This window comes from Embiotoca jacksoni, unplaced genomic scaffold (genome assembly GCF_022577435.1).
Source record: "Embiotoca jacksoni isolate LCO1_2020_lvr unplaced genomic scaffold, fEmbJac1.0.p SCAF_76, whole genome shotgun sequence".
Taxonomy (NCBI): Eukaryota; Metazoa; Chordata; class Actinopteri; family Embiotocidae; genus Embiotoca; species Embiotoca jacksoni.
The window spans coordinates 437,623-452,500 of record NW_027185432.1 but is presented as its reverse complement, the minus strand read 5'-3'; the positions used below and the strand labels follow the sequence as shown (position 1 = coordinate 452,500).

General features: G+C 43.6%; 1 protein-coding gene across 3 annotated transcripts in view; it reads right to left on the bottom strand.

Moving 5' to 3' along the window:
- Positions 1-6,907, bottom strand: part of hdac5 (histone deacetylase 5) — a 57,751-nt gene extending 50,844 nt beyond the window's left edge. For 2 of the 3 annotated variants that reach the window (XM_069177649.1, XM_069177651.1), the window contains exon 1: positions 6,628-6,741. The gene's annotated coding sequence lies outside the window, so the exon portion shown is untranslated. Of the gene's footprint in view, positions 1-6,627; positions 6,742-6,826 lie in introns of those variants that run through there. The other variant, XM_069177650.1, reaches the window with a different exon arrangement.
- Positions 6,908-14,878: the final 7,971 nt, after the last annotated feature.

Below are 14,878 nucleotides of genomic sequence, written 5' to 3'. Positions count from 1 at the left end.
GGTTTCTCATTTGGAACGGCTTACTTTTGTGCTGCCAATGTCTTCAGCTGAGCTTCTGTTGAGGAACTTTAACGTGGAGAATTAAACTCATGCAAATTGTTTTAATTGTTCTGCCTGAATGTGAAAAAAATGGACGAGGGCAGCTCCACATACATTACTAGTTATTTAATGTTACATTCAGTCGCTGCATGGACGTGTAGTCGTTCCTCCCCAGACACGTAGAGAACACAATGCCTCATCATTTTAGGCGCTCACAGTCAACCTTCGCTGTCCTGCAGCTGCATGTGTCGGTTTGTTGTTCATCTCTGCATCCGTACGCTCGGCTCAGCGAGTGACGCAGTCCAGCAAAACACCACCGAGGAACAGGAAAAAGACGGTCGGGTTGGAGGAGACACAGCCGCTCCGACTCAGACTGTGACAGTCACATTCACCTAATGGCCTTCACTGAGAGATTGCAACAACCAGCCCATAAAATAAGACCCTGAGACGTGTTTGAAAGCTCCAGAAATAACAAGCATGAGGTTTTTTTTTGTTTTTCTTTTAAACAAATTGTTTCCATGGGAATGAAATGTGACACTTCGCGAAGCACAGAACTGAAAAGAGCAGAATAAGCCTCAGTCTGGACACTGGAGGTAAAAGTCCGCCCTTAAAGCTCTTACATAACTAATGGACTGGCCCTTGACCTCCAAGGTCCGACCTCCTGGCATTAATAAAAACCACGCTGCATGATCGAGTTTGCAAATCCCTCCAGCCAGACTCCCAGCAGCTGGAGCGACGTGGGGGCCGGAGGTATTAAACTGGATCCACTGCACTACGATGCCGACCCATTCTTTTTGGAGTCTCATACTGGCACACATGAAAGAAACTTCAGTATTCCATATTTTTCTGGGCCCAAAGATGCCTCGTCTATTTCACCGCCAGAATTAAAAAGGTGATATTTTATTTTCAGAGGAGCTAATGGCTTGAATTCATGTTCAGTAATGCGATGCGTTGGATGACGGGAAAAGAAAGAGCCATCAAGGTCTATTCATCTCCCCACAGATCTACAGACAGCATCTGCCGAGGTGTGCCAGAGTTCAGTGCCTCAAAAACTGTCAAATCTTCACAGACTGGTTTGCCGTGATTCACTGCAGCATTTTCAAACGAGAGGAATCGGTGATGATGTGTCACCTACCAAACCGACACTCTGTGTAACTGAACACCTGCCAACCCTGTAGCGAGAAGGATCCGTTCTTATGTGCAGCTTGTTATCTTTCAAAGCACCGAGGTAGTTTACATACCGAGCAGCTGGAGGACGTCAGCGAGAGGTGAAAAAATTTCAGGGCGACATATTCACACATCCTGCAGAGTGATGTCCTTTAAGTAGTCTGCAATGTCTTAAGTGAGAGTATCGAATATTCTGCTTTCATTTAAAACTGAGACTGTTTATAAAAGTGTTTGTAGCTTCCAGGACTGAAAAACAAGCCAGATGCAGAAATTAGGGTGCAATACCACCGAGTGCCACTAGAGGTCGGCTCCAAAAAGCCTCCGGCTCCATAGACTCCCATTCAACTTCTCTCATCAAATACAAAGTCAATAAAATGTGTCCATCAGTTATCTCGGTGTTGTTAGCTAAAGTCACTCCTTATTAGTTTTCTGGAGGTCCATCTGAAAATAATCCCTCATTCATTAGAAAAGAAGATTCAAGAAGACCTGTTTTTGGGGGCATGTCTGTTTGATTGACAGGCCTGTGGTGCAGTCAGGTTACAGCTATCGGTGGGCGGGACGTAGTATCGTCAGGTTTCCAATCAGATCGGTCAGATCCACCGCTGGCTCCTCCCCCAGCTCATCCAAATATGGTCACTTCCTGCTCCGAACTAGCAAAGATGGTGACGGACAGAATCTGAACTGGAGGCTTCATAACGTTCACAAACCAACGATGACATCACTGATGGTTGACGCTCGATAACAATCCACATATCCTGCACTGAACTGTTTTGTTCTGATGCTGACATCTCCACAGCAACAAGTTGGTGCATGTGTGATATAATAACAGTATATCATGTATGAACACAGACAATATAATGCTGAGGAAATCCCCAACAGCTTCTTCTTCTTCTGCTGGCTCCTTAAAGTTAGCCAAAAAACTAACAGCAGCACCCTGGAGTTTATGAGGTCATATGTTAGACACGCTGCTATGGCGACACTGCTAACCAGCATCAAGAAGCCTTTTAAACAGCATGAAGCATCTCTGGATGTCCCAGTTCTTTGGGCAAAGATGGCAAAGTCACAGAGTTTGCTGAGATATTTCCCAAATCCAAGGAACACTGTGCACTGAGGGACCGTCGTTGATTTGTACCAGTACTAAACTCTTAGCACCATGGCGCCAACCGGCTCTGTTTTCATTATCTGGTTGTCATTCATCTTTTCCCTGCATCTAGTAATTCACTACTGATGATGTGCTGTTTGTGACGTGCGACTGCACTATTGTCGCGTCTACCTTCTCTAAACTGTGAGTACACAGGTCTGGCTTCGCTCCACATGGACTCGCTTCTGGTCGCTGCATCCTACAAGGTGTAGAAACTACTGGAGAAGCCCTGAACCAATCAGCATTGACCACCACATGCACAGAAACTCTACCACTGCTGCAACTCACTCAGCCACCCATACTGGTCTCTGATTGGTCCGCCCTTGAAGGTGGCTGTGCAAACGCCAACAGGGTGTACAGCAGACAACTGAAGCTTGAGCAATATGTAAGCTATGTAGCCACTTGGTAACTGTTACAGGGGGAAAAGAAACCCCGGCAGCTCATGTCACGTCGGAACAATTGCAAACTAATGGACAACCCACCAGATCCTGACATTGGATCAAGTGGCTTGAAACAGTCCAGACTCCCCAGCTCACTGGAAACGGCCTCAAAAGCCCAGATTAACACAACAGGTACATTTAAATCAAGGCGGCCTTTGTTATCAGATGAAACAAGTCCACAAAATTGAGACACCAACATTAAAGGCCCCACATTTTACACTTCTCCTTCCGGCAGTTTTTATCTCCATTAGCAGATATTTTGGTGCTTTAAAGTACCAAAAATCATCTCAGTTTAGCTTTCCGTCTCCTCTCTGCAGCGCTGCTATAAAACAGGCCGTTTTGCGTCCGTCTCTTTATGGTTCATTATTATTGACTCTCTCTTGTGATTGGCTGACTCTTTCCTGAGTGACACTCGCTCAGACCAACCACAGGTTTTCTTTGGTCCAGTAGCTGGTCAGCTCCACAACAGAATGACCGCTTTATGTTTTCTTCCATACCAAAGGCGGGACATCGAGCCGTGCCGGGGGCGGACATATGACATCAGCATGAGTTTGTGACATCACAGACTCACAGAAGTCCAAACAGTTGCTGAACGAGATTGGCTTCACAATTGGAAGAGAAATGGAAATCTGTATTTGTGCAATAGAAAGTTAAACACTTTCACTGTCGGTGTAAACGCTGTCAGCTGTATTTCTACACCCACTGCTCTCAACACAGAAATCACCAACCATAAATCAACCTTTAATTCTTCCTTCATCCCAGTCAACAGCAGTTACCAGGGAGCCATCATCACGTTGTAATTTCTATCAAGTAAATGGATGAATGAGACACCGAAGGGGGCCTGAGCAGCACCAGTCTCACTCCCTGTCAGTCCAAACAACATCCATCCCAACATCCCGTTGGATCTACCTGAGTTGGCGTGTTGAGCTTTTGGATCATTTAAAGTTAAACAGCCTCCAAAAGGTTTGTGTTGTTATCGAGGTAACTTCAGGTTTGACTCTCGTTTTTCAGTTCTAAAACCGATGGTTTACTTCTACCGGGATACATCGCCATGGTAACAAACCAAACCTGCTCTGGGGTGGGTTAATGCTGCGTTCAGAAACAACTGGGAAACGATAAAAGGTTTGGACCTCGGATTGGGAAAATACACCTGAACGTCTATCGAAGGAAGAGAAACACTCTCAGCGTCACTTCACGGTTAACTTGTGTCATAATCATCACACATTTAAATTAGTATTGTGACCTTGAATGACACTTAACAAATTCATTTCAAGCATTTTTAAATCGTCTTCCTGTTCTTGGCTTTTAGTTGTTTGGAGATGGACACACGGCAGGATTAGTGCTACCGGTTAATAAATTACTGATTATTTGTTTAGTAAATGTGTTTCAAATATTGTCAGGAAGAACTTACAGTATCATACTGGGGTTAGAAATATCCCAACCGCGTGTTTATTGATCCATTAACGTCGATTCATTTTCATGTTCGGGCAACAGAACATGCCGGCTGCTGCATGTTTGCTATTCATGTCAGAACAAAAATGGCATCATGAGATTTCCCACTTTGTAAAGCCTCCGTAGCTTAATAGCAGGATCTGACATGTTGTATTGTTTAAAATCATATTGATATCAATTTAAACATATATATGTCTTGATGAAAGGCAATAACAACAACAACTTGTTGACCTATGATGTCATACTGTAATGGGACGTAAACGGAATGACGGTTATATTTTATACAGAACCTCAGTGAGCAAATGTTAATGTTGCCAAACTGAAGAAATAACATGATGATAAGATGATTTTCGTTTCATTTTTCCAGAATAACTAAAGACAAAATTGTTACGTTTACGCTGACATGTGAAACTACAAGAGACTTTGTAGCAATTGTATGGTCTTGATATATATATATTTTAAACAAAACAAAACAAACAAACAAACAAAAATATATATATATTATTATTTTTGTTGTTGATATTTTCAACACATACTCGGCATATCGCCGTAAGTCATCACATCCCTCCCTGCAGGAGCTGGGCACCCTGCGGGGCCCCAGTAAGTCCCCGGGGGGTCTTTCAGGACCCATCACATCCACACACCAGCACCACTAAATAAATAACACACACACAGCATCAATCTCACCACTGTGCTGCTGCATTTAATGCACACAACAGCACACATTCTGCCTGGAGTTTACATACTTCTAAGCCGTGTTAATATATTTTATATTAGTTTACTTATTTTATGGATCCTCACAGCCAAAGCAGTAATGACTGACAGCAAACACCTGGGAACCTGAAGGTATTATGGTCTGGCTACAGGTCTGGCTTGTTTTCTTCACCTGCACGCCCCCCTTTTTTGGGACATGTGTATGATGGCCGACACACACGTCAGCCATCACCTTAGACTGGCCGCTACAATCTCTAAAAGTAAAAGCATAATCTCCACGTGTTCCAGCATCTATAATAACATACTATTTATTACGCCAGATAAAGATTCAGTAGGTCCCAGTACACACTTTGTGAAATGCAGTTTGCCAAAAAGTACCAGGATGTCCTACTACGTCAGGTCCTATTTTGCAGTCTGCAGGCCAGCATGCTACTCTGGATGTTCAGACCCACAGAGAGGCGGTCAAAGTTCAAGCAGAGTGTCTCAGTCGTACACATACTACATGCAACAGTACATACTTTGTAAGAGTAGCTGCAGTACATACTGAAAGTAAAACGAAAAAGAATGCAATTTGAAATGAGTACGTTTCCTTTTAATGTCTCTTCTTCTTCTTCCTTTTGTGGGCGGAGCATCAGCGATGTGATATATCTTCCGCTGCAGAGGATTGTGGGTCAGAACATCCAGAGTATCACACTGACCTGCAGACCGCAGAATACAACCGGATGTAGTAGAACATCCTGGTACTTTTAGTATACTATGTTTAACATACTATGTACTGGGACGTACTAAATCTGTTTCTGGCATACTAGATAGTATGTTAGTTTGGATACTTAAATACCAAAAAGTACCAGGATGTTCTACTCCGTTCTGTCTATTCTGCAGTCTGCAGGTCAGCATGGTACTCTGGATGATTGGTGGCACTGATGCGCCACCCACAAAAAGAAGAAGAAGAAGAAGAAGAAGAAGAAGAGGCATTAAAAGGAAGTGTACTCATTTCAATCCTTTTTTTTTTTTTACTTCAAACGTGGCCCTACGGATACGACCAAGAGGGTCAAAGTTCAAGGTGCATTGTTATGATGCAGTAGTATGTCCCAGTTGTACACACATACTACATGCAACAGTACATACTCTGTAAGTGGAGCTGCAGTACGTACTTAAAGTAAAAAAGAAAAAGTATGCGATTCAGATTGCAGTCAAAATGTCCTGAGACAGACAACATGGCTGCTGAAACACACTTTGAGTGCAAAATGACAGATGACATGAAATACTCAGGAACACCATGAAAACACACCGCTGGGCTACTGGGGCTTTGTGCTGGTAGTACGTCCTGTTCGGTGTCCAGTCATCCACCGAACCATCAGTGCGGAGGAAACACTGCTGCTCTGTTACCGTCTGGCTGTCAGCTGCTAGTTGTGCTGTTAGTTAGCTGGTAGCCGGTGAGTTACCCAGTTTAGCTGCAGTGTAATGGGTCCGGTTCGGTAGCTAGTTAGCTGTCAGGTGTCCGTTAGCGAGCTAAAGCGCCAACTGATCAGAAAGAGTCTCTTTAAGTTTAGCGACGACGTGAAGCACAAAATGTCACCAGCAACAAAACCTCTAACTGTCTGAGCAGATCCTTCATGGACGGTCACGCACAGACACGCACGCACCCTCCCTCCCCCATAAACCCCACGGTACCGTAGATGTCGGCGGGTCTTCCAAGAACGGGTATTAGCGCAGAGGTCGCCTCCTCCCGGCTCCGGTTTCCTGCACCGCGGCTCAGTGTGGTCCCCCCCCACCCCCCACCCCCCGCCGCTCGCGCAGCTCTTCTGCGTCTTTATTTCACACGAAAAAGAAAGGCGCAAATCGAGCGAGCAGGACGCGTCTCGCCTCTCACCGTGTCACCTCCTCCATGTTTACGGTGCGCCTCGCTCCCTCGCTCCTTCCCTCTCGCGCGCTCTCTCCACCGCCACCAACAACAACATTATTGACGTCCTCTTTCTGCCACGTGACCAGTCTGCTGGGGCTAAAAATAGACTCAATAGAAACCAACGGAGGCGGACAGACGAGGCAGAGGAAGACAGGCGGACACGGACTGTAGATATACAGTATGTAGATATACAGTGTATAGATATACAGTGTATAGATACAATGTGAAGATATACAGTGTGAAGATATACAGTGTGTAGATACAGTGTGAAGATATACAGTGTATAGATACAGTGTGTAGATAGTGTGTGTAGATATACAGTGTGAAGATATACAGTGTGAAGATATACAGTGTGTAGATACAGTGTGTAGATAGTGTGTGAAGATATACAGTGTGAAGATACAGTGTAGATATACAGTGTGTAGATACAGTGTGAAGATATACAGTGTGTAGATAGAGTGTGTAGATATAGTGTGACGATATACAGTGTGTAGATACAGTGTGAAGATATAGTGTGACGATATACAGTGTGTAGATACAGTGTGAAGATTTAGTGTGACAATATACAGTGTGTAGATACAGTGTGTAGATAAAGTGTGTAGAAATACAGTGTGTAGATACAGCGTGTAGATACAGTGCGTAGTTACAGTGTGTGGGTTGTGTTTTCTGCACACACACACTCTACCTGAAAGTAAAGTTAACACAACAACTAGTCCCAGTCAGTCAACAAGCAGACCTGAAAAAAAGTGGTAACCAGGTTAATACATAATCAATCTCTATTTCTGTTTTACTTATTTAACAAAAAAATGTCCTCCATCACACTGTCCAGCCTTTTAGTGATCCACTAACAGTGCCTGCTTATATATTTTCATCAAGCATCAGCTGATTTTGCCAAAAGAAAAACAATATACCTTGGCAATTAATACACAATAACAACAACCCAGAGATGTTTTAATAACTACTGCTTGTCTTCTGCACTTTTTACAATCCTCAAAATAGATTTTAAGCATCTGAATATACATTTTCCCGATCCCATCCTCATGCTTTATTAGCAGTGCCTCCAATAGCTCCAGGTTTACTATCGTTGGTCAACTGTAACTGTGTTTGGAAATTTGAGAAAATGTACGCTAGTGAAGGGGCGTGGCTTCACTACTTGGTCTTAAAGTGAAAAATAGTGTTGACGGGGGTCCTCGTGTTAAAATTTAAATTTTAGGAACCTTCATGAATTTTGTTGGACATCAATGTGAATGATTGAAAGCATGTTAGAGTCCCAGGTAGAAACCCTGTCTGACTTCACCATACTGCACATATCAAAATAGAAGACCAACAATAAACAAATTGACAATGCATAGCTGCTGCAGACTTTACCCTGACTTGGTAGATATGTTGGAGGGCAATGCATTCAAACTGTATAGTTATTTCCAACATGTGTAGAACAACACTGAGTGACTCAAGACGACACTTCCCTGTCGAAATTCAAGCACAAGTAAGATCTACTCTAACATCTAAATAACATCGTCTGTATGTGAGTGCGATAAGGGGAGTAACCCTGGAGCTTTCAGGACCCCCTGCAGTTATGGAGCCTCTTGTGCATTTTGCTCAGCTGGTAATCCAGTCATGGTGATAGTGTGCTACACAAATTTGCAACGAGGAAATGTAATGAAGTTGTTGAAGGAGCAGGAAGTGACCATATTTGGACGAGCTGGGGGAGGAGCCAGCGGTGGATCTGACTGATCTGATTGGAAACCTGATGCTACTACGTCCCGCCCGCCGATAGCTGTAACCTGACTGCACCACAGGCCTGTCAATCAAACAGACATGCCCCCAAAAACAGGTCTTTTTGAATCTTCTTTTCTAATGAATGAGGGATTATTTTCAGATGGACCTCCAGAAAACTAATAAGAAGGAGTGACTTTAGTTAACAACACCGAGATAACTGATGGACACATTTTATTGACTTTATATTTGATGACAGAAGCTGAATGTGAGTCTATGGAGCCGGCGGCTTTTTGGAGCCGACCTCCAGTGGCACTCTGTAGTATTGCAGCTTAAGACACTTCTTGATCGGCATCGTTTTTCAGACCTGGAAGCTACGAACACTTTATGATCTCATCCAGCTGCCAACAGGGGTGACAGGTTAAAATAGTAAATGGTCTTATACAGTGTTTTTTACCTCACTGGTCTACAAAACGCTTTACAGTGTTTCCTATTCACACTCACACATTAATGGTGACAGAGCACCATACAAGGTATTTACCTGCCATCAGGACCAACTACTTTCCTAGAGACACTTCAGCATGTAAAGAGGAGAAACCCAGGGATTGAACCGTCAACCTTATGAGTGAGTAACCAGCTCTAAATCATAACATAATAATAACCATAATAAAGCCATAACAGAAGATATATTGAGTTACAACTGACACTGTTCTGCTCTTCATGTGGACTCATCCCATCAACAACCCCATCCAAGGATGCAGTAGTGTTACATTTCCATCCATCCATCCATCCATTATCTGCACCCACTTTATCATAACACGGTTCCCAGCTGGTACACGAAGGCGGAGCCTGGACGTGTCAGCAGTCCATCACCGAGCCAACATACATCACAACACTACAGCTCACACTCACAGCCGAATTAAAATCACCAATTAACCTCACAGCGTGTCCTTCGGACTGTGAGAGGAAGCCAGAGCAACAGAGATCGGCAGAGGTGCAGGGAGACGGTGAGACGGCGACCTGATGCTCCATCTGCCACATCCTCATCCTTATATCCTGTAATAGTGAAACGTACTGCAGACGAACTCAGAGCACTGGAGCCAAATTTATCCCCTCAGGGAAAACAAAACTCCTCAAATATATATTGAAGCTATGTGGCTGCAAATCCCTTCTTTTAATTTGTTTTTATATAACAACAAGCTTTAATGAATCACAAACTTTATACTACACTGTTAAACAGATACCGGCTAAATTCAAAACAAATATGTGATAAATATGTTATTTTCGTGGATATTAAAGGCCTAAATATGGATATATAGCATCAGATAACATTAGTGTTAACTTAGTAGTTAAAAAGATCATTAAAGCATTTTTCTTTGTTATTAATGGGTAGATTAAATTATTTTTAAGGTAAAAGAAAATTAAGAATACATTTTAAAAGTGAGCCAAGTGTTATGTTAGATGGAATTTAATTACATTTTAATTCATAATACTGTTATACTGTTGTAGCTCTACCCTGCAATGCATCAATATCCTTCACTTTTATTTCAGGATCTTCTACATAGAGCTGCAAAAACCTGATGCTTTAACAATCCCTGTGGAAATCCTGCTTCTGATTCATTTGGGAATAAATCGGTGAGGATTGTCAAAACTGAATTCAATTATATTCAAATATCATGCAAACAGGTCAGACTAGCTGTCAGAAATAACAGCAGCAGGATTCAAGATACAACAACAAGGCCACATCTCACCTTCATTCACAATGTAAAGGAAGGAGAGGAGAAGAGAGGAGAGGAGGAATCAGCCTGTAAATATCTTCGCTCTGAGCACAGCGTGAAAATGCAAATGTGTAGGAGGTGGAGGGAAAACAGAAAGAAGGGAGATTGGGGGGGGAAGCAGAGATATGGGAACGTGGCAAAGGAAGGAGGTTCGAGAAAAAGATGAAGACTGAAGAAGGGAAACGGGGGGGGAGATGGGCTGGGGATGTAAAGATGGAGGAAAGGAGGTCAGAGAAGCAGGAAGAGGAGAAATATTCCACATGAAGAGAGAGAAAGAAGCAGAGAAATATAGGTGGTGCAAAGGAGGTGCAAAGTGAGAGACAGAAATAGAGAGAAAAGAGAGAAATAGAGAGCTATTCTGGTAATGATGTAGTTGCCATGGAGACGCTATCCTCAGACTACTCCACAGGTGCCTCGTGGGTATATTTAAAGGACTCCGCTGATTGGTGCTCGGTCTTTGGAACACAGGGCTATTGATTGGGTTAACATAGGTGAAGGGCAAAGGTCATCCCATCTCATTACCCTCCAGATCCTGTCCCAGCTCCTCCTCCGTTTATACGCAGCTAAAAATAATATGCTGTCTACTGCCGGATGAAAGCTACTGTAAAAACATTACAGCAATGCGCAGTGTGGAGACCTGATGAACATCTGAGATCTACAGACCTGTGTTTACATTAAAGTTGCTATATTCAAAGCTTTTTTTTAGCGTTTTTCAGCTCATTGTTTTGGTGCTTTAAAAAAAAAGATGCAACAGGTGATTACTACATTACAACCAGGGAAAAGTTCAGGGGCCCGGGACTAACAGGGGGCCTAAATGCAGGAAGCTACCATATGACAATCAGTTTGTGGTAATATAATCGACTCAGCCTGTTTTACACTAAAATGATGCGACGTTTACATTTAACCCGTTTAATCCCATCAGTCACAGACGTGACACAAATTTTTTTTTTCACTAAAAATAATACTGAATGATGCATCAATGCTTTTAAAGCAAATATAAAACAATAAAGAGTCTCAATGAAATATGTGCAGTGTCATGTGTGGAGTGTAAAATATCAAATGACCGGTGCAGCTGCACAGAAAATGGACTATTTGCCAGTAAATGTAGATGCAAACAGATCATGACAGGAACATCGTTATCAGTGATGATGACCTCCCCCCTCACCACCCCCATCCACCTCCACTCTCCCCGACAAAAGGTCAGATGATTTGAGACATTCTGTATGACAGTAGGTCTCTCTGATCAGTTTAAAATAGTGACGCACAACGACAGATTGAATATAAAAGTGTTCGTAACTTCCAGGTCTGAAAAATGGTTCCGATGTAGAAGTGTATTCAGCTACAATACCACTGAGTGCCACTAGAGGTCGACTCCAAAAAGCCTCCGGCTCCATAGACTCCCATTCAACTTCTCTCATCAAATACAAAGTCAATCAAATGTGTCCATCAGTTATCTCGGTGTTGTTAGCTAAAGTCACTCCTTCTTATTAGTTTTCTGGAGGTCCATCTGAAAATAATCCCTCATTCATTAGAAAATAAGATTCAAGAAGACCTGCTTTTGGGGGCGTCTGTTTGATTGACAGGCCTGTGGTGCAGTCAGGTTATAGCTATCGGTGGGCGGGACGTAGTATCGTCAGGTTTCCAATCAGATCAGTCAGATCCACCGCTGGCTCCTCCCCCAGCTCATCCAAATATGGTCACTTCCTGCTGCAAACCGCTCCGAACTAGCAAAGATGGTGACGGACAGAATCTGAACTGGAGGCTTCATAACGTTCACAAACCAACGATGACATCACTGATGGTTGATAATTGGTCACAAACTAAATATTATGTTGCATTGAAATGTCACAAAGACAATGTAGCAATAAATAATCAAATGTTACAATAAAGTTAAAATATTTGTTTCAGCACGTGACAGTACCAATGTTTACATGCAGCAGTCAGCCACAATGTTAAAACGACTGAGAGGTGAAGTGAAGACGACTGTTTAGAGGTCGCATGTATCAGACAGAAAGTCAACCGTCAGTTCTTCAAGCTGACGTGTTGGAAGCAGGAAAAACAGGACTTTGACATTAGGCACCCTAATAGTGACGGCTAGACGACCGAGTCAGAACATCTCCAAACCGACAGGTTCTGACGGGTGTTCCTGGGATTCAGAGGTTAGTATCTACCCAAAAAATTGAAGGTGGTCCAAAGATGGAAAACGTTGATGTTGATGTGATGTGTGTGGAGGCCGGTCAGCGCATCCAATAGGCATGTGACTGTCAGAACCGGAGCACGGAGGGACAGAAGAAGGTAGCCTGGTCTGATGAATCGTGTTTGTGTGTGTGTGTGTGTGTGTGTGTGTGTGTGTGTGTGTGTGTGTGTGTGTGTGTGATTTACCTAGAATCCCCGCTGCTCCAGGAAATGAGATGCTCCAGACGGCGTCCTGCTGGGAAACCTTCGGTCCTGGCATCAACGAGGAAGTCACTTAACTAAAGTTTCAGTAACAGACAAAGAGTTTCAGGTGATGACTGGTGGATGTCTTATTTTAACAGTTTAACAGGCTGCATCAACATGCTGTTCCAGTTTATGCAAAGCTAAGTGGATATCCGAGTCAGAACATGAAGACAGCAAGTGAGAAGATTTTATGTAAAACTCATTATGAAATTAAAAAGTGAGCTTCACATTTTGATGATTCGGGGGAGTCGGTGTTTTTTTAATTGTGACCTCATCCTGCACCGGTGGGTGGACGTAAACTCTCCGACTCACAGACGGGTGACAGGTTCAAACCCACACAGGTAGAAAGTGTACAGTCATCCTGAAGGAGGCTTCGGAGGGAGCAAGGAGAGGAGTCCAGTGGTGGCATTAAAAGTTAGGAGACAATAAAAGACCAAGAGGGAGAGAGGGAGAGAGGAGAGAGAGAAGAGAGAGAGGAGAGAGGGGAGAGAGGGAGAGAAAGGAGAGAAAGGAGAGAGGAGAGAGACAGAGAGACAGAGAGAGAGAGACAGACACACACACACAGCAAAAGGAGCAGTGGTGAGTCAGCCTACTGTGAGTCACAGGAGAAATCAGAAATGTCAGACAGAAAAAGAGCACGCGCGCACACACACACACACACACACACACACACACACACACACACACACACACACACACACACACACACACACACACACACACGCACACACGCACACACGCACACACACACACACGGATGTCGCCACCAGTTTGTGACATTAATGAAGATAGCCTTGACAACTACTCTGTTTCCACCTTATAAAACAGTGAGAGCGGAAGTCTTGACGCAGAGACACACACACACGCACACGCACACACACAGAAACACATGATCCTCTGTTACGCCTGAACTCTCCACTTTCCAAACGTGCTTCTTTTTCTGCAGTTTTACAGAAGCAGCAGCGATGCATCAGCAGCACACTTTCAGAAGTTACATCACATATATTTATTCTGATGCAGACTTCAGACCGACATCTGATCGGGAGGGAGGAGAGGGGGAAGAGGGGAGGGGGATGCAAAGCGCTTCTGTGATTTTCCATCTTTTTGTTGTTGTCCGCCAACAGGTCCCTCAGGGTGAACACCAGTCATCCATGCGCCTTCATTAAATGCTCGACCACAAAGTGAAATAAGTGAGACTGCAACGCCATCAAGAGGAGAGAGGAGGCAGAGCTCACGACATTAACTCGGCTACAAACTGAGGAGTTTCTCCACTACATTTAGTTTTGGTCAGTTACTGCTGCGAGTATCAACAGATCAAATACACAGTCAGAGGCTGAGAGGACAGAAAAAACTTTCTGGAGAAAATATGTTGTTTTCAGGAGGCAGAAATATCTTTTGTCATCTAAATACAACGAGAAGAGCACATCTCACGTGGTCCTCCACAGTAAAGACAAAAAAGCAAATGAAAGCCACAGTGGACATAAAGACATATGCTGAAAAAAAAGCACAATAGATATTAAACAAAAAGCAGGTCTCAATAAGTGGGTGTTGAGCAAGGAGCGAGCCCTGAACACATCAACTGCTGGTGTTCAGTGTTTGTTTGCAGTTGATTGACAGTTGTCCTAAAGATTGAGGAGCTGTTGTCTGTCAGTACGGGCAGGAAAGAGGTGACCATGCAAGTGAGGATGAAGAAAAGACCAAAAAAAAAAAATCTACCAGGCACATATCCAAGAAGGTTGGTTTGATCAAAAGAGTAAAGATGAGCAGGTATACTGAGTCATCAACCCAGGTGACCCAGGGCAAAGCGTGAAATAGACACACTCACCCACTACGGTGAAACGTGAGATAGCCACGCTTTGGGCTGTCTAGGTGTGAAAGTTACACGTTTTGAAAGCTTGAAACACAAATGTCATGTGACCAAGGTCCTGCAACAGAGGTACTGAGGTCAGCTACAAAGGGCAATTTCTGGCGGTATTTCGGGGCCACAGAGGTGGTTTGGTGGCCACGCTGGTCAATTAAGTTCAAATCCATGAGGTGACAACATTGTTCTCGAGCGGGTTTCATTTTCACTCACTTCAGGAAAACG